Consider the following 19,403-nt stretch of genomic DNA (forward strand, 5'->3'; position numbering starts at 1 on the left):
TGATCATCAAGGTTTTTTAGAAAGAAACTTTAAGAAATGTTGAAAGTTAATGTTTCCATTTAAAAAAAAAATGTGTTTTGTTGTAGATCAGAAGTTTCCAACTTGGGTTCCCCAAAATTTTAACAGAGATTCCACAAGTGATAACTATCTGCTTAATCACAGCGCCAAGAGTTTAATTTTTATAAGAAATCAAATTTTTACAGGTAGTTTGCCAGTAAAAGTAAGTATTAATAAATATTTTATTTGCTGCTTTCGTTTATCAGTCAGAGAACATATTTTAAAAAAACCAACATTCAAAAAAAAAAAAAAACATTTTGTACCTAACTATCAGGGGTGATAGTGGACTCAAGTAAAATTTCTTGAACACTGAAACTTTTGGAAACTACTAACCCGGAAAAACTCTTCAAACATGCATACAAAAATCATTGTGGGGGAAAAAAAATTAAATGCCCTTTTTTTTTTAATTTTTCAGTTTTAATGTATTGTCAGCCCACAATTTTCGGATCTCAACCACACCTACTTACTACTCGTTATTTTAATACGTATTTGCATAGTCATAAAAATTTAAAAATAATTTTCTAAACTTGAGTAGGATCAAGCTTTGATCCTAATTTTTCTGCTCTTTGATCAAGAAGTTCAAATCGTAAAAGGTGGAAGACCCCAGCTCTACACGAAATCCAAAACCTTCTACCCAAAATGCTACGTAATGTTTTAGGAATGTTAAATTAGGAGTTAAGAATTCACTGGATAAAAAATTGATCAGATGTTAAAGAATTCGATGACAATAGAGATTCAAGTGGGCGATATGGAATGAATAATCCCATAATGAAAATCCTTATATATTATTTCTGTAGCCTGTTTTTCGTTTCTACGCCAGATTTTCATCAATTCTTGATCGATTTCTTTGATTTACGCCTTATTTTAAAGCTTATGGTACTGGCTACTGACGAAAAATAGACCCACGGTCTAAAAATTGTTTTTTTCAGCAGAAAAACCTGTTTTAAAGAACCAGAATGAGGTTTTCGGTTAAACTTATAAATTTAATTTGCGCTATGACCGACAGAGCTGAATAGCTTGATCGGCAGAGCGTTCTCTTCGTAACCAGGAGAATGCGTGTTCGGACCCACGTCTGGACAATCTGCAACAAAAAGTTAGAGAAATATCGCGCATTACATGAACAATTAATTAAGTGAATAACCACTATGAAGAAATAGAATAAATGAGAAGGAAACGCTCCCAGCTGATATGAAAACTTTAAGTGACTTTGCGCTAAATTACTTCTGAATTGTACGTTTTTTTTTTTTTTTCTTTTTAAGCTTTGGCTCTGGTAAGAAAATTAAAGCATAATGTAAGCGAAAATATAAGTAACAGGTTTAAGATTTCAGACTACAATAGAACTGTTTTTTGTTCAGAAAAAAATAATGAATCGTATATTGAAATATATATTCTTCTAATGAGTTTTTGATTCTTTGTACAAATAAAAAAATTACTACCTCAATTTGAAGGGTAAAATATATATTTTTTCTTCTTTTTGCAAAAAAACAAATAGCTTATCACATTTTTACTACAGTCGAAAAGCTACGCTTAAAAAAGAGCATAGTTCAATTTATTTTGTATTTTAACCGTGCTGTTAAATGATGAACACGTGCTGCCATCTAAGTTATAACGGTTCAAGCAGCCTGCGGTAACAAATTGTAAAAATTTTCAAGAATAAAAAAATGTTTCTTGAATGTCTTATCTTATATATTGTTCCCTTCTCATTTTGAAACTTATCAGGCTGGCTAATGAAGAAAAATAGGCTAACGGTCGAAAAATCAAGTTTTCGAAAACGCCCCTTGCTGTTTCAGAACCTTGATGCTGCCTATAGTTCTTATGCATTTTTTAAAAGCAAAATTCTAATGCAGTTTTCCATTTTTTACGTCGCTTTCGGCAAAAAAAAAAGGCCTGTGTGTGTGTTCATATTTTAATAAAGCTTAAAAGTACTGGACTTAGTTGTTCGGTTAAATTGATAAGTTTTTTTCGGTAGAGCGTTCGGCTATAAACTATCTGAACTTCGGGCAAGTTTGGGCTGTCCGATATAATATCAAATTTATATTAGTATTACGCATTACATGTACTCATAACATACAAACGTAATAGAATAAATGCAGTGGGAATGCTACTTGGTGTTTCGACTCTTTTAGGCAGGCTGCAGTTATCATTCGGATAAGTTGACAGTTAATCGAAGGGTGTTCTTCCTTTTTTTAAGCTTTGACTACATCCAGACCACTCAGCATAATGTAAGCATAAAAAAGTATTAGATTTATCTAAAGGAAATCCTTTTTGTGCAGAAACACATTTTCATCGTATGCTGAAATGTAGATGTTTGTAATAGCAGTGTTCGACCTTTTGTACAAATGAAAAAATACTACGCCAAATTAAAACTACGAGTTTCACCAAGTAAACCTTTAATTTTTTATTCGCACGAATATGATATAAAGCATTAAAATTATTATCAACTTCATTAGCAAGAAATCATTTTCTACTCCTCTGCTTTCTGCTAAAAAAAATACATTTTGTCTTCGTTCGAAAAATTACACTTAAAAAACGGACTCAGTTCAACTGGTTTTGGTTTTGAATTTTAAGTGTTCGATTAAAAGAGAAACATGTTCAAAGATAAAAACGCTCTTTTTCAATCTAATTTATTACTTCTCTAGAATGTTCCTTTCAATCGCTACATGAGATCTTCGTCATTCTTTAATCAAATTCCATGCTTTGCGAATAATTTTAAATCGTATCATGCTGGTTAATGACAAAACATAGAAGCATGCTCTTATTATTATTATTATTATTTATTTATTTATTTATTTATTTTTGGCAAAAAGCTTTTTTGCTGTTTTCTTACTACGCATTCCTTCAATGAATAGCTTTCGAAAAGGAAGGCGCAATTGCTAGGTTTGTTGGGGTGTGGGGCTGTTAATCAGAATGGCGCCAATTCGAATCCGTGCCAATAAATATCTCTTTAATGTTTCTTTTTTTCCCGTCATATGCTTGCATGGGCAGGACTGTATTTGCCACAACCTGTTTTTTTACATGCACAATTATTGCTTTTTCACGAGTCACTACTCAGTCACACTTTTAATTATATTTATTTTTGAATTGAAAATATGTACGACCAAAAGGTGAGCTATGATCAAATTATCACAACGTTGTATTTAACGAGGTTTTGTTACTGATGTCTTTAAATTACATGCCTTCTCTTCTGCGCTTACTTTTTTTTCGGTTCTTCTTCTTAATGTTCTTCCTTTGAAATTCTTAAAGAGCGAAATACCTTCTGAAACGATTCGAAGCACAGTGCGGAGTTCCGCACGGGTCGGCTAGTTAAATATAATGTAATATAAGTTAAAAGTTATGAGCATAAATAAGAGGGTTTTATTTTTTAAGTTGTGATTGCATCCGACTTAATTAATATTATCAAGAAAATATTTCACTTTAAATTATTTTTATTGACACGTTTAGCAGATTTATGCTTGGTAAGAGAAATGAAGAGATTGTTAATCCCACATTGATGTATAGATAGATACACAGGAGTTTAGGTACGGTCTTTTCCCTAGCTTTGAAGTTACACATTACTAAAAGTGATACAATTACGAACATTGTTTATTTTTTAACAAGAATTCAAGAAGCATTTACAGACGCCTTTGTGAAGGTTTTTTTTCAGGTCAAAAATTGGGAAGTAAGACTTGTGGGGAGAAATTCTTATGTAAGAATTCCAAACTTCGAAGAATTGTACAAGTACGACTGATTTTACAATTAAATAAATAAATTTATTAAAAATAATAAATAAAATACATCGAAGTCGAAAACCAAATACGTGAAACGTTATTTGCTGAGAAGTGGAATCAATGGTTAAATACGCCTTCCATGCACTCTCTCCGTGCTCTTTTATCTTATTTTTTATTTTATTTATTTATTTATTTATTTATTGTTACTTATTTATTTATTTACTAGTTTCTAAAGGATGGAAAACTGACTGAATTTTCCATATAATTGAGTGATTGGCCGAAGAACAGGCTTCTTTTATTGCTGCTTCTCCGTTTCTTCCGTTATATATTAAGGTACTTTTCTTTCTTTTCTTTCTTGGGAGGAGGACAAAAGGGCCACGATCAGTCAAGTGTGAGTCAAATCTGCCAGTGAAGAAAGCTGTTTATTACCCCTCAAGAGTCAAACAATCATTTCTCCGTCGGATAAAAATACGACGCACTACAAAGAACAATATGATAACTTGCATTTTAAGGCTGAAAATCACCAAGCAAATTCTTGAGAATTTTTCTACGCTGAGATTTTAAAAGAATGAGTTTTACTTTAATTGTAAAATGTTTTTTGAATGTTCTTATAAAATACATTTCGGCAAGATCATTGTTTAAAATTATTGTCATCATTGTTTTAATTTTGTCGTGAAAACTTTTGTTGTGCTATTTGGAAAAGGTAAAAAAAAGGGGGGGGGGGGTATCCGTTGGAGAAATGTAATGAAAAGGCAGAGATATATGCGAGGAATAAAATAAGTTTTTTTTCTTGTTTTTCCAAAGAAATAACAATTATATATAGTAGAACCTCTCAATAAGGGACACTAAGGGGGCCGGAAATTTTGTCCCTTAAATAGAGGTGTCCCTTATTTGGAGGAAAATGAAATGATGCATGCAGTATATTTACTCAGTATAACTTCGTACTAAACATAAACTATTAGCATTAAAGATAAAATGCTAAAAATGATTTATACAGAATGAAATTCAAAAGTAATTAAGTTTCAAATGTTATTCTTTTAATAATTAAAATTTAATAAAAAGTTTGGCAATGGTATAGTTTTGTAGCATACATGAATTATTTTGAAAGTAATTCCATGACTGAACATGAATGTACATGAACTTTTTCGATTTTATGGAATTTAAAATTTAATATGATATAAATTTCAATCAGTGTTCACATTTCAAGTTTTTTACACTAAGCTATTCATGGGCCGTTGATTATCCTTTGGCTGTTAGCCTACTTTAAAAAAATACTAAGAGAAGAAAACAAGAATGCAAATTTTAGCACGAGTTTCACAATACATCATATTTGTACATTCTAATGTTAAGCTTTCATCAGTTGAGTTTTAGATTCTTAAATTCCATTAAATTCAAAACTTTGTATGATGCATTTATACATTAATTGTAGTAAGTTTCCTCCGTAACTGTCCCTTAGAGTGTCCCTTATTCAGAAGCAAAAACAATGAGGTCCCAATTCAAATGGACTGGGACTAGAAAAAATTTCCCTTATTTGGAGGTGTCCCTTACAGGAGGTACTACTGTAGTACATGATTAGAATTTCCATTATGAGTGCTTTAAGAAGGAAAAAATCAATCACTAGCGGATCCAAAATCTCCCTCTGGGGGGAGGGGGGTATAAAAGGCTTTACATACACAGCATAAGATTGCCAATGTGGCATAGGGGGGTCCCCTTGCTACGCCCCTGCTTCCTATTATTTGCTACTCGAATTATTTTCTTAAACTATCCTCATAACCACAAACAGTTTGAAGCTCTAGAAATCATCAGTAAAGTAGTAGGAAATATATTTCTAATGAACTAAAACAGAAAAAGGTGGAGGGTTTGAAAAAAGGTTTCTTCAGCTCGCCCTTGTAGCAAAATTCTATATCCTCCTAAAACTACGATATGATTTTTCCCTTTTTTTTCTTTTTTACTGGAACAAAATCGCTTAGATAGCCTGAGACAAAAAACATCTACATAATGCTCAATTATTATGTACTATTGAATAACTTAAGAAAATTAAATTACATTTAAATAAAATATTAATTTTAACTATTTAATAGAATTGAACAGCTAATAATAATAGAAATTTTTTAACTCAACAAATAATTAATAATAATAAATAAAGAAAAATCTAGTAGAAAGTGACATTTTTAAAAACAATTTTCGTAATAAAACTAACTGAGCTCACACACCATAGTGGGGGAGTTGGAGATCGTTGGACCTAGGGCGCTTGGACCTGTCTCAATTATCAAAAAACTATTAATATTTTTCACTTTAATTTACGACAAAAAATGACACCTACCTATAGTCTTACAAATGAAATCACATAATACAGTTATATTGAAAGAATATTATTGTAGAAAGTTTTTTTTTTTTTTTTTTTCCCCAATAGCGTTGAGTAATTTTCGGAAATCCGCAACTTTATTTTTCAAAACGGTTTTCATCATTAAAGCGATTATTATAAAAATTAAAGCGATAAAATCCTTCAAAAGTAAAGTTGTTTTAGATCACAATTATTTGTAGTTTCTTTATTTTTTGTCACGAGGAGGGAAAAAAAAAACATGATAGCATATTTTCAATCGAAAAACATGGTTTACGTGGTGGCAATTTCTTTGGTTATGTTGGACGGACCAGCTTACCTCAAGTATTTTCCACGGTAAAAGACGTACTGTTGCACAAAATACTTTACGGAACTACAAATATGTCAGGTCACTGTTTATTTGCATGAACTTAGAGAACAATATGGTCTCTAAATTCTATAATGCAATTAAATTTTGAAGATTTCCAGATACAATATTAAATTTTTTTTTTTTTCGTTCAGCAACGGAGGTTAGGAGATCCACCTGTTACTGAGAAAATACAGTAAAACCTGTAAAGTAGACCATCTTTGTAAGTTGACCACCTGTCTATGTTGACCGCTTTTGTCAGGAACGGAATTAGTCCCATCTTGTATAATGAAGGAAAACCTCTGTAACTTGACCACCTTTCTATCTTCGTGTCTATCTTGACCACCTGAGTATCTTGACCACTAATGTACCCCAAATTTGGTTTGGAGTATTGTAAAAAACCCTTTGTAAGTTGATCACTTGGTTTATTTTTTAAAATTTAATTTAGCAAATTATTTTATTTTATTATTATTTTTTTATAGCTTTCCAAGAATATTTTTGATGCCAGACCAGTATTTTACCAACTAAATAAAACAGTAGCATAACTAAACTTCCTTGTAAGTTGATCCCACATTGGAAAACTACTAAGAACCCTTTTATTCTCCAAACTTGTTTTTCTTTTGTTGTTCTATTTGAGATTACCTTTTGTACTCTCTGTTCAATGAAAACATGTGTCAGTAAAAAAGTACAAAGCATTTTTTTTCCAATTGCAATATTTTGTGGCAACACTGGAATTGTGCTAGAGTAAAAGTTACTTGCACTGCAGTATTTCTGGTGCAAGGGATTAAGAAATAGGACATTTTCAACTGCTTTTTTGAACTATGCGAGTACAGCTTGTTGCTCTTTGTGTTATAGTTTTACATAAAATGGCTTCAAAAAGAAAGTGAGTTGAACTTGAGATTGATAAAAAGTATGAAACATTAAAATTAATTGAAAAGGGAGAAATCCAGAGAAAAGTAGTTGACACATACGGAATTTCCAAAACTAGTGTCTAATAAGTGCGCCAAACTTCAATAAGAAGTTGTTTTGTTGAAAAGTAGATCATCGTGGTTATAAATGTATTAAATGTATATGAGAAAAAAAAAAAGCGAAAAATTTATTATTTTTGATTAGCTATGAATTTTTTGGAACTACTAATATCAAATAACTTTTTATAAACAATGATTTTTTTTTGATCAATTTACTGAAATTTAAAATTACATGACACATTATACATTATTCTGAGAAAATAACCTCTAAAAATATTTGAATAACATTTTAAATTATTGTTTCAAAGTAATGTTGAACAATGAAAGTGAGTTGAACGGAAAGAGTAAGTATCAATTAGTCAAAAATGAATACATGGTGCAAGAAATGACAAAAAAAAAAAAAAAAAAACATTACCCCCTTTATAAGTTGACCACCAAAGTACTGCACCGCAAGTGGTCAACTTACACAGGTTTCACTGTATTATTTAAATGTTGTTACTGTCCATTTAAATACTGCTAATTGTATTATATGGAATATAGAAGTGGAGACCATGTTCCTCATGCAATGTAACAAGGAACAGTCATATTTAGAGTATTTATTAGGTGTTTTGTACACAGCTGGATACGTCTGTTAAAATAAAACTTCCCTTCAGCTTATGTTTTTTTTTTCAAAATGCAATAATTATAATATTATTCTAATTCCTTATATATTTATCGTACATTACTTCAATGTCGCACATGTATTTTTGCAAAAGCATAACATATGAGGTAGTGGGAAGCAAAGGGATGCAAGTGGCAACATTAAAAATTTGGAAATAACCAGTACAAATGGTAGGTGAACCCCTCCTCTGTCTTGGGGCAAGAGATAGTACTAGTAGCCCTGGTAGGTGCTGCTGCATAGCATGATTTAGAAAAAAAATTCAACGAAAGCCAACCTAGGACGTTATCTTTATAGTCGTTTTACTCAAAACTTGAAAATGTCCACTTGCATTCCTTTGTTTCTCACTGCCTGATATGTAATACATGCTAGAATAAAGTTCGTTGGTTAAAAAAATTTTTTCGCCAAGCAATCATTCGACATCGATACAAAAAAAAAAAGATTGTTGTACTTTTTGTTAAAGACTCGAATTTGTATCAAATATATTAGAAAAATAGTCTGAATTATTTCCTTTTAAGAACTAGCAGGAAGCAAACTGGATTAAAAAAAAAAACCTTATATAAAAGATCTTAAAGTGATATGGATATATCAAGGCCACTGATCATTTCCAAATCATTAAAAATAAACATTGAGCAGGAAGTAGCAGCCTTTTTTATGTTCACAAATATTATTTAATACATTTTTTGCTAATTTTAATGCGCGTTAACTCTTTCATAAATATTATTTTTTTTTCCTTTGACCCTTTGAGGAATGACTGTGCACCAGAAGTGATTACCTATAACTATTTTTGATTAAAGCCATCTCATCAAAGTTAATTTAAAAAGTTACATTTAAACTTCATGTTTTTGTTCTTAAACGCAAAAGAAAGTATTTTAGTCACAATATTGGATAACATTTATCACTAAAATGGTAAAAGAAGTTGTTTGCATAAAGTGGTCAAACGTGCCCCATTAAGTGGATCAACGAACTTCGGACATAAGGCACGTTGGTCCAGTTCAGTTAAAAAATTATATAAAAAGTTAATGAGTCTAACATTCTCAAAAAAAAAAAAAAAAAAAAACTAGGACAGCGGAAAATATGTAATGAAACTTACGGTAGCAAACAAAACTGCTCATTTAATTTTTGAAGAGATAGTAACTGTAAAACAGAAAAGCGGACCAACGTGCCCCAAGTTCTCCTTTCTTGTCGTTCAATGATATAATCATATTTATATTTCTTATATACTATATAATAACTTATGCCAGTGGCGCACACAGGAATTTTGCAAGGGGAGGGTCCCAGGTCGAAAGCCTCATTATTATATCTTACCCCAATATGTCGTCAAACATATCGCCTTGATTTTATCGATTCCTGAGAACGAAAAACAGTAAAAAATTTAAACTATTGAATGAATAATTAGCATAACTTAATGAATTATACTTGAATAAAATAGTAAAATAATTTACGATGAAAGCAAAATAATTTACGCTTTTACTTTTCTCATAATGAAAAAAATTTGTTCAAGTTCAGAGAATCTCATTTTACTCTGTAATTACAAAACTAAAAGCATAATTATTACACTGTATTCATTTATAATCACCATTCTGCTTCTTATTAGGAAACGTGTAAAATATTTTTTTAAATCTTTTAACACGAGGATTTTTTTTTTTTTTTTTCACTTATTAGAACTGAAATTACTCCTTTGTTTGAAATTATTCGACGTACAAAATACATAGAATCGTATTCAAGCGGGAAAAAGATGCAAGACTCTGGGAAAGATCCGGATCCCCTGGACCTCTTGCGTGCGTGCCCCCCCCCCCCCCCCCCCCCGCCACTGACTTATGCACATAATATTTTTCCGAACGGCGGAAGGAATTTACCAGCAAATATTTCAAATGCTGAAACATTATCCAAAATTATTACGGGTTAAAATAATTTCATTTGCGATGCAGTTATGCACACATGAATACAAAATCGTAAGATACAAATTTGTAATCAATGAAAATTTCAATTTTCATAGCAAACTCACACCATGCAATGTTGGATTCACCAATGCAAAATAAAAGTTAAACAAAAGAGTAATAAAGAAGCCTAGAAAAAGAGAAGGAGAGAGACAGTTAGTATTTAGATTTTTTAAACAATCGAAAATTTTCGATGACCAATCCGTCCCTGCCCCTCAAAGAAAATATCACAGGGCAATAGTAATTAATTTATTTTGAAAGTTTCATTGAAACTTAATTTCCATTATACTTTCACTGATAATTTTTTTAAAGAAAAAAAATTGAAAAAAAAAAAAAAATAGAACCGACTTCAAAATTGCTCTAAAAAGTGAAAAATAATTTTATTCTTTAAACACCATCGATAATACTTTTAAACATAATTTTTGAAGTTGGCGCAAAAACAAAAAGTAAAATCCATTGTAACCATGCTTCGTTCATATTTTTATCAAAAAATAATCCAAAAGTTAGGAACGAAACATTTATATCTTTACTCAAATATGCTGTCATTAATGCGTAATGCATGTGGTAGTGAAGAAACTGGGCCTGGTTAAATTTATACTTGTAGTTGAGTTATGGCTGTGAATGATTTTATCGATCGTTTTTGCGCCAACTTCAAAAATTATGTTTAAAAGTATTATTGATGGTGTTTAAAGAATAAAATTATTTTCACTTTTTAGAGCAATTTTGAAGTCGGTTCTATTTTTTTTTTTTTTTTTTCAAAATTTTTTTATTTTATTCTTTTTCGTGTAAATGTATTTCTGAAATATTAAGAAGTTACCATAACGAAACTTTACCTTATATTTTTTTTTTATAAAAATTCTCCATACTTTGAAAAAAAAAAAAAAAAAAACTAAAAACACGCCTTAAACCTTAAGCGATTGAAACTAAAAATTTATCTTTGTTCCTCCCTGGAATTCATTTGTGTGTTAATTTAATTATAACCATTTAAATATTACGTTTTCCCAAACTAATTTACATTTCACAGCATAGTTCCTTTTTATGCAATCCTGTAAATATTTACTTAGCCCAAATCATCTGTTATTAGCATACATGATAACGATAAAATACTACTATAGTTGAAGCAAACCTAACCTAGTAGCATTGTGAAGGCTAAGCATATCCTAATCACTGCCTAAACCTCGCTTCCACGTTAGGTTTACCCCCATTATAGAGCAATGAAACTGAAGAAACTTGATGCTTGCTTCAGAGAAGCCTTCATTCAAAATTATCACCACAATTACTATTAATATTATTGTTGTATGGCACCAAATTTTTTAAACAATGGGCTTTAAATTTAATCATTTAATAGGGAAATTGCATGAAATTCACTGTAGTTTGACCATAACTTTTTTTCTAAAGAACAATTATGGTCAAACAAAGTAATGGGACCTAAGTTGAGTCATCCCCTATCCATTAAAAGAAGAATCATCAAAATCGGTTCACTAGGTGAGACGCCGTGAGTGGACAAAAAAAAAAAAAAAACATACATACGGTATGAACTGATAACCGCCTCCTTTTTGAAGTCGGTTAAAAATATTAAAAGCGATTTGAGCTCCCCCCCCCCCTCCCCCACCGCCCAATCTCAAATGTAAACAAAAATGTCAATTTCAGAACACGCAAAATGCAATTTAAAAAAAAAAAGAAAGAAATGCTTTTTATTATCATTTTACTTTGGAACAATCATGGGTAATTTTTAACTTACATACAGGATGATTTCGCTACGATTTCAACTTTGTTCTCTTGTTAGTTTTTTTTCATAAGCTGAAGAAATGCGCTGATTCTTAATTGAACACGTTATATGGAAAAAAAAAATAACTGCTTTATTAACAATGTTATTTTATTTTTTAACAAAAAAAGTCAATTTTCAGAAAAAATGGATGCGTTAAAAAAACGAAAAAGAGACGATTTTTTCTAAATATACAAGCTTTAGCTTCTCAAAAAAATTTCGTAAGGCTATTAAAACATTTTTCTTGAGGGGAGAGAGAGAAGAAATTTGTATTTCCGGCTCAAAAAAAAAAAAGTTTTAAATGCCTAAAAAAATTACATGAATGGATACTTTTTATCAAAAATTTTAGAACTTCGGATGACCTAAATGTATAAAAAATAAAAGTCATATTTCACTATGACAGAGAATAAGAAAACAAACAAATGGAAATGGTTTACATTTAAGCATTATTAAGGAACAAGTTCAGAAAGGTCCAACACAAGTCATACCTAAATTAGCAAATAATTACTCAAATGAACAGTCCACTTTCACTTAACTATTTTAAAGGGCAAAAGTTTTAAATGGCAAAAATTTTAAATAAGTCATATCCCACTTAATTTGAAAATAATTACATCGAAAAAGGACCGACTTTTTACGTCAAACTTTGTACTTAGGTAGTAATTATATCAATTAATAAAATGGGAAAATCATATAACAGGAAAGTTTAAATACGCATGATAATTTCTTCTATTTCGGTCGGGTTGAAGATTTATCTTCTGCTATATTATAACTTTGTAATGATCTAAGTTGTGACCACTTCAAGTTTACTTTTGTACTTTGAAGAAAGAAATGAACATCATATTGAATCAATTTTACTCATCAGTTATTTGAATTTAAATTAAGTAATGTAAATAAATACTTCGGATGGGAGAACGTCAGATGGCCACTACTAAAATTTTCAGATTTTGGAGTAGCCACTGCTGGATCAAATTTGAGGTTGGAGGGGGGAAAATGAAGAAATTGAAATTTTGATATTTTTAGAAATTGGGAATATTTAGAAAGCGTTGGGCTATAAAAAGCTCAAGGAGTTTCAAGAAGGGCAATTCACATTGCAGACCTACAGTTTAAAAATATACTTCACTGTGGTTACTACTAGTGCGTTTTAAACCTTGAAGTGGCCACTACTGAAGAAGTGGCCACATTTGGTGTTTTACCTTACTGGATATTCTTCCACATAAATAATCCAGCGTAACAAAGTATTTTAAATGAGAATACAGTATTACTACAAATAATCTTCTGAATACATTGCAAATGGATTTCACGAGGATTGAACAGTATTTGAAACTTCTGAAACATATTTTTCAGACACGGCGGGAAAAAATAGCAATTCGATTCGTTTCAGATGGTTTTTATGTACTTGTAAAAATAGTGTATGGGTCATTCTCCAGAAATGTAACTTCTGAGCGCAAATATTTTTCAATTTCGAAACCTTTTGTATTCTTTTTTTTTTTTCATTCTTACATGAAAGTGTCACCTACTAGAAGTAACTATACACAATGGCCCAGCTAAGTTCCAATTATTTTACTCATAAATAAAAAATATATAAAAAATGCCTTGGTCACGGAAATAAAAAAAAGAGAAAAAACTTTTAATATTTAAAAATTGAGGCCAATTTAATATTAAAGTAGTAATTTTGTTAATTGTGCAAACAATGAGTTATTTTAATGATTAGTGGGAATCTAATATTAAGCTCTCTTAATTAGTAGTTATCCTTTTAGTTCAAATATGTGTTCAAAATAGTATTTAGTAAACTTGAGAATATGCTGGCAATTTATAATTTTGGTAGAATGCCTTAGATTGATGTATTTTCCCTCCATCATTTATTTTCACCTCAAAAGTAATGACATCGATAAGATCTATCACGGAGGTGAGGAATTTTCCAATATAGGCAGGCCTATTTGATACATTTTTCAGGGAAATATTTTTTTTCTTTGTTGCTACACTCTGCACATGTTAAGCATACGAAAACATCTTTTTCTTTTTTTACATTAATTTACATCCCTGAAATTCAAGTTTACGGAGGTTAGAGGTTACAATAACCATACTTAGTTTTTAAAACAACATCTATCTTTTTGCTTTTCAAAAAAAATCTCACAACTTATTTATGGCTGAAACTAAACAAGGGGGGGAGGGGAGGGGCTCCCTTGTATCATGGAAAATAAAATTTGACGTCATTACTGACACGTGTTAATGAGGAATGGCATTTTGTGTTTAAGTAACGGAGGTGAGAATTTATTGTGTGACATGACTTCTTATCCTACAAAAACGAACTAAAACACAGTATTAAAAAAAAAAAAAAACTATGCTTAAACAATTAGTATTTGAGACACCTGTGAAAGGAGTAATAAATAAATAAGTATATACTTTTAATTAAACAAGTTATTAAGCAACATAAGCAGTCAAACAAGGTGTGTGACATGGCGCGGAGGTGAGAATTCACATGTTGTGAACCAAAACTATACTAAAAGAAAAATTATTACTAAAAAATAGTTGGCAGGTTTAAATAGATATATTTTTGATGAAATTAAAAAGCATTGTTAAATGAATTGTTCCTGAAAGTTTTCACTGTAAAAGGCGTGTGACAGAAAAGTTATACTTTTTGAAGAATGACCCGTACCTAAAATTGCTGGTAATATCTCATATCGTTATTTCAAAAACTTTTAGGTGCTATCTGGAGCTGAATTAAAGTGAATCGTTTGTTGGCAAAACGATTAACTCGGCTTGACAGAAATTGAGAAAACTGATGGAGGAGAAGCAACGATTGAGCATGCGCGTTACAATTAATTTCTACTAGATTGTAACCATGATTTTTCTTTTCTTTTTAAACATTATTTTAGATCAAGTTTCCGAACGCGGGGCCCGCGCCTCACCAAGTTGCATATTTTTTTCTCAGGGGGTAGTGTAAAAATAAGTTAATAGTTTTGAATTCTAGTCAGAGATACTTTCAACGTCCTTACATGCGTATTTCAAGAGCTGAAAATCGGAAATACGCCACAAAATTTAGTCAATAGCATTTTCACGCTATGTTATTTTAAATAAGATTCAGCATCGTGGAGGATTGGGGAAAAAAACAACTGAAATTTGAAAAATATTACATTTCAATAGTTTTGTATATGTATTATATATATATATATATATATATATATATATATATATATATATATATATATATATATATATATATATATATATATATATATATATAATTCAAAAGGTTAAAAATACTGAAATATAACACAACTTTTCTTCTTACAATTTCCGATTTCATCTTCAGAAAGTTAAGATTTTTGTGAAATTAACAATTAAACTTTACTGTTTTCTTATGTTCCGAAAATAATGTTCTCAAGCTTTAAAAAATAAAAGTATGGAAATATATCTGCTCTTAGTGATTTTGCCTTTTTTACATTGCAAACTTTTTTTTAAAGTTCCTACAAGTTGCTTGAAAGATTTTTAAACCACATTAATAGTCATAAACAGTAAGTAGTAAGTTAAAGCTCTTGAGCCAGGGCTAAGGCAGAACTACACGCAATGAACCGACAGTCCGGTTATGACATCCAGAAACTGCAGTTTCGTCCTTTCTACGGACTCATTTGGAATAGTCAGTAACCGAGTTTGACGTTCCTGTCATTGAAGCTGAGATTACCTTCTTTCCAGACTGATGAGTCCATAAAAAAGAAGGGGTTTCATAACCGGGCTGTCGGTATATTTCATACACATTAATGGTCTCTTAAGGTTATGCAGGGATTCGAGACTGACAAAAATCATTTTAAGAGCTGAAATATTTAAGAAATGGCGTATTATGAATGATTCAGTTAATTGAATGTATTTTACATAGATGCAGGGGCGCTGTGAGGAAAGGTGGGCAACTCCCCACAACTCTTGATTTTAAGCCAAACTGCCAATTCTAGTTTTGAAATATTTAATTATAGGCATTTGAATATTTTAAATGCCTCCAGTGATGGCGTATTTCGCGCATTTAAAATCGGAAATAGGCCTTAAAAACTTAGTCAAACATATTTTTATGCATTGCATTGTAAATTAAATACAAGCACCATGGAAAATGGGGGAAGGGGAGAGTAATTGGAAATTTTAAAATATTAGATTTGAATGCTTCGTTATTTTTTTAAATACAAACTGTCAAACATTCTGAATGTTAAAAATCAGCATAGTATGCAACTCTTCTTTCCGTGCAATCTTCCATTTCATTCGAAGAAAATTAGATTTTTTGGAATTGATCTCTATTATGGTTTTCACTGCATTTGTCTAGTGCACACCTCTCAAATGAATTTTATTAGTGTATTTTGTATAGTGCACTATTAGTGTATTTCGTAGTGAAATTCGAAAAAGTGGTAAAATGCCAGAATATCTTATTTTAGTATATCATCCCCCCTCCCCCATTTAAAAAAAAAAAATCTTGGTGCAAAAAAGGAATTTGCTGTATCAGTTCACATTTTCAAAATAAAAATATTTTTTGCACCTTAAACTATAATTGCCAGTTTAATGAAGAGATTTTTCCGTGTTTTGTTCTACTTCGGTAGGAAACAAACATCGAGGACTAAACTTCATGCGTAAAGTGAGTAAAATTCATGGGTAACAAAACCATTACTGCAGAATAAATTGAAAGTTATACTAGTATGCTAAAAGACTTTAGCATCACATGGGTATTAAGCAATTTGTTAATTTCACATTGGTGCCAGGGAAACATATTTTTTTCTTTGTAATTAAAAAATTGTAATTAAAACAGACAGTCTAACTAGTTGACAAGATAAGAGACAGAAAAAGACATGCAAAGTAACAGCAAAACAATTAAAAGGTAATAAAACGAAACTAAGTCGCTCCCATTTAACCTACTACACGAAATAATTTCAGGTGAGCAATGAAGAAACTGTATGATGACACAAAAGAAACCATAAATAAAATTTAAAAAATCAGTTAAAAATTAGTAACTTTTTGAAGCTACAATTTTTAGCAAAAATCAAAAATGTTAAAACATTTCAAAATTGGGAATTTTTAAAATCAGTTTAAGATTGGAAATTTTCAAAATTAGTTTACAATTGGAAAGTTTTAAAAGCAGTTCAAAATTAGAAATTTTCAAAATCAGTTTAAAATCAGCACTAATTTTAAAAATCAAATTAAAATTCTTAATTTTTAAAATCAATTTAAAATTAATAATTTTCAAAACCAGTATAAAATTAGTAGTGAACATTCGTAACCTTTTATCAAAATTAAGCTAAATTTACATTAATTGCAACTTTTGTGCTACTTTCATCGTAAAAAATGTTAAATTGTTATAGTAAAATCTCAGTAATAAAACGCTTTGCATCACGTAAAAGGTGACAAAAAATCCAAAGTGCTCTAGGTAGAGTAAAGACCTATTTTTAAGTGGAGAAATAAATAAATAAAAAAAAAGAAGAGAATAATAATAAAAGGCAAATATAGACATCTTCCGCGTTCCAAAATCAGTGAAAAAAAATCTTACACATAATTTTTGAGCAACCTTGAAAAAGACAACATAAATATGAGTCAAGAGAAAACACAAGCAGGGAAATCCATACCTCAGTCATATAAACCTCATTCATTTTCCCGAAGAGAAAAGCGGCTAATCAGATCGCGGGCCGAAATTCCTGCACATCCAACTCCTTCGATTGTCTCGAAATTATTAAACTCGGAAGAAACTATCTTTTGGAATTTCACACCTGACACCAGCAGCAGCTCCTCCCAAACACAACAACAACACACAAACAAATCCGCCGCTTCCTTTTCTATTTGTCCAACAAAATCCTTTCGTCTCATCCCACCTTGATTCTGGCAGCCAATCGCGCGCATAGCTTGCGGAAAACGAGAAACAAAAAAGCAAAGGGATCGTCCATATACCGTAAAAAAGAGCATCCAAGATCGAGCTCTATATGGGATGAGTGTCTTCCTGAGGGAACAGCACACTGGGCTACGGCATGGGAACAAACCGATCACGCTTGCAGAGTGACACCGTGGGAACAATAGGAAAGGATCGGGCTACTGGCTCTCTCCCCCACACCACGCTTTTCGAATATCCATCACTGGAGAGGGATGCTTAATTGGCTTACAGAGCGGGGAGATATTAGTTCTTTTTTATTCTCCTCCTGCCGTTTTTCTTTCTTTTTGCGAGTGCGGGTGTTGGTTTAAGTCGCGGATTACGCAACAAGTGGATCGTCGTAGGGATGGGACGTTTTGGATTGGGTACCATTGATGACGCGTCTCTGCCTGTGTCCACATAGTAGGAAAAAAAAGTAGGAAATGGATTTGTTTTGGTTTCGGAACTGAGCAGTGCGAATGACGGAAAGCATAACACAACCATCACCTCTCATCTCAAATACAAGGTGTTTTTTTCTCTCTCTCTATCACTAGAATTCATTGCGTTTTGGATTTGATGACGCGTCTTTGCCCGTCTCCACACTAAACAAAAAAGTGGAGAAATTAGTTTTGGTTTTGCAACTGAACAGTTCAAATAATGGAAAGAATAACACAACCATCGGCTTTCTCATCTCAAATGCAAGGATTTCTCTCTCTCTCTATCTCTCTAACAAGAATTCTTTAAGTTTTGGATTGGACACCATTGATGACGCGTCTCTGTCCGTCTCCACACAGTAGAAAATAAAATGGAGAAATTTGTTTTGGTTTCGGAACTGAGCAGTTTGAATAATCGAAAGCATTACACAACCACCAGCTTTCTCATCTCAAATGCAAGGTTTTTTTTTTCCTCTCTCTCTCTCTCTCTAACAAGAATTCATTACGCTTTCGATTGAGTACCATTGATGACGCGTCTCTGTCCATCTGCACACATTAGAAAATAAAATAGAGAAATTTGTTTTGGTTTCGAAACTGAGTAGTGCGAACGATGGAAAGCATAACCCAAAAATCACCTCTCATCTCAAATACAAGATGTTTTTTTTCTCTCTCTCTAACTAGAATTCATTGCGTTTTGAATTAAATACCATTGATGACGCGTCTTTTTGTGTCCACAATAGTAAAAAAAAGGAGAAATTTGTTTTGGTTTTGGAACTGAGCAGTTCGAATAATAGAAAAGCATAACGCAACGATTACCTGTTTCATCTCGAATGCAAAGTTTTTTTTCTCTCTCTCTCTTTCTAACTAAAATTTATTACGTCACATAATAAACACGAGAACTTATGACAAACTCATTACAAATTTACAGGAAGATGAAGGATTGGAGAGACAGTGGACTCAAGTAAAATTTTCTGAAGACAGCGCGAAATTTGCGAAAACTATGAGGAGATTCGAACCCCCCAACCCCCCTCCCCCTTCGTAAAAACTCTTCAAATAAGCATACAAAAATCACTAAAAAAAACATTTTAAAATGTTTTTTCATTTTTTAATAATTTTTTTAGTTTCAGAATATGTTGTCAGCCCAAAATTTTCGGGAACGGTAACCCAAAATTGTTGGATAATAAACACTCCTACGACATGCATAAAAGAAAAACGCCTCCATAAACTTGCTAAATCTTATCACATCGTAGAAATTTCTTTATTCTACTACCAAGTAAATTATATCAAAAATAGGATTGGGCTTATTTTTTCAAATAAA

The 19,403-nt window shown here is 31.3% G+C and overlaps 1 protein-coding gene across 1 annotated transcript in view; it reads right to left on the minus strand.

Moving 5' to 3' along the window:
- The window catches only part of LOC129218432 (recombining binding protein suppressor of hairless-like), a 110,218-nt gene extending 92,777 nt beyond the window's left edge, over window positions 1-17,441 (minus strand). Inside the window, exon 1 of the mRNA XM_054852690.1 lies at window positions 17,377-17,441. The gene's annotated coding sequence lies outside the window, so the exon portion shown is untranslated. The remainder of the gene's footprint in view (window positions 1-17,376) is intronic.
- Between the last annotated feature and the right edge of the window lie 1,962 nt (window positions 17,442-19,403).

The sequence above is a fragment of the Uloborus diversus genome, chromosome 3, assembly GCF_026930045.1.
Source record: "Uloborus diversus isolate 005 chromosome 3, Udiv.v.3.1, whole genome shotgun sequence".
Classification (NCBI taxonomy): domain Eukaryota; kingdom Metazoa; phylum Arthropoda; class Arachnida; order Araneae; family Uloboridae; genus Uloborus; species Uloborus diversus.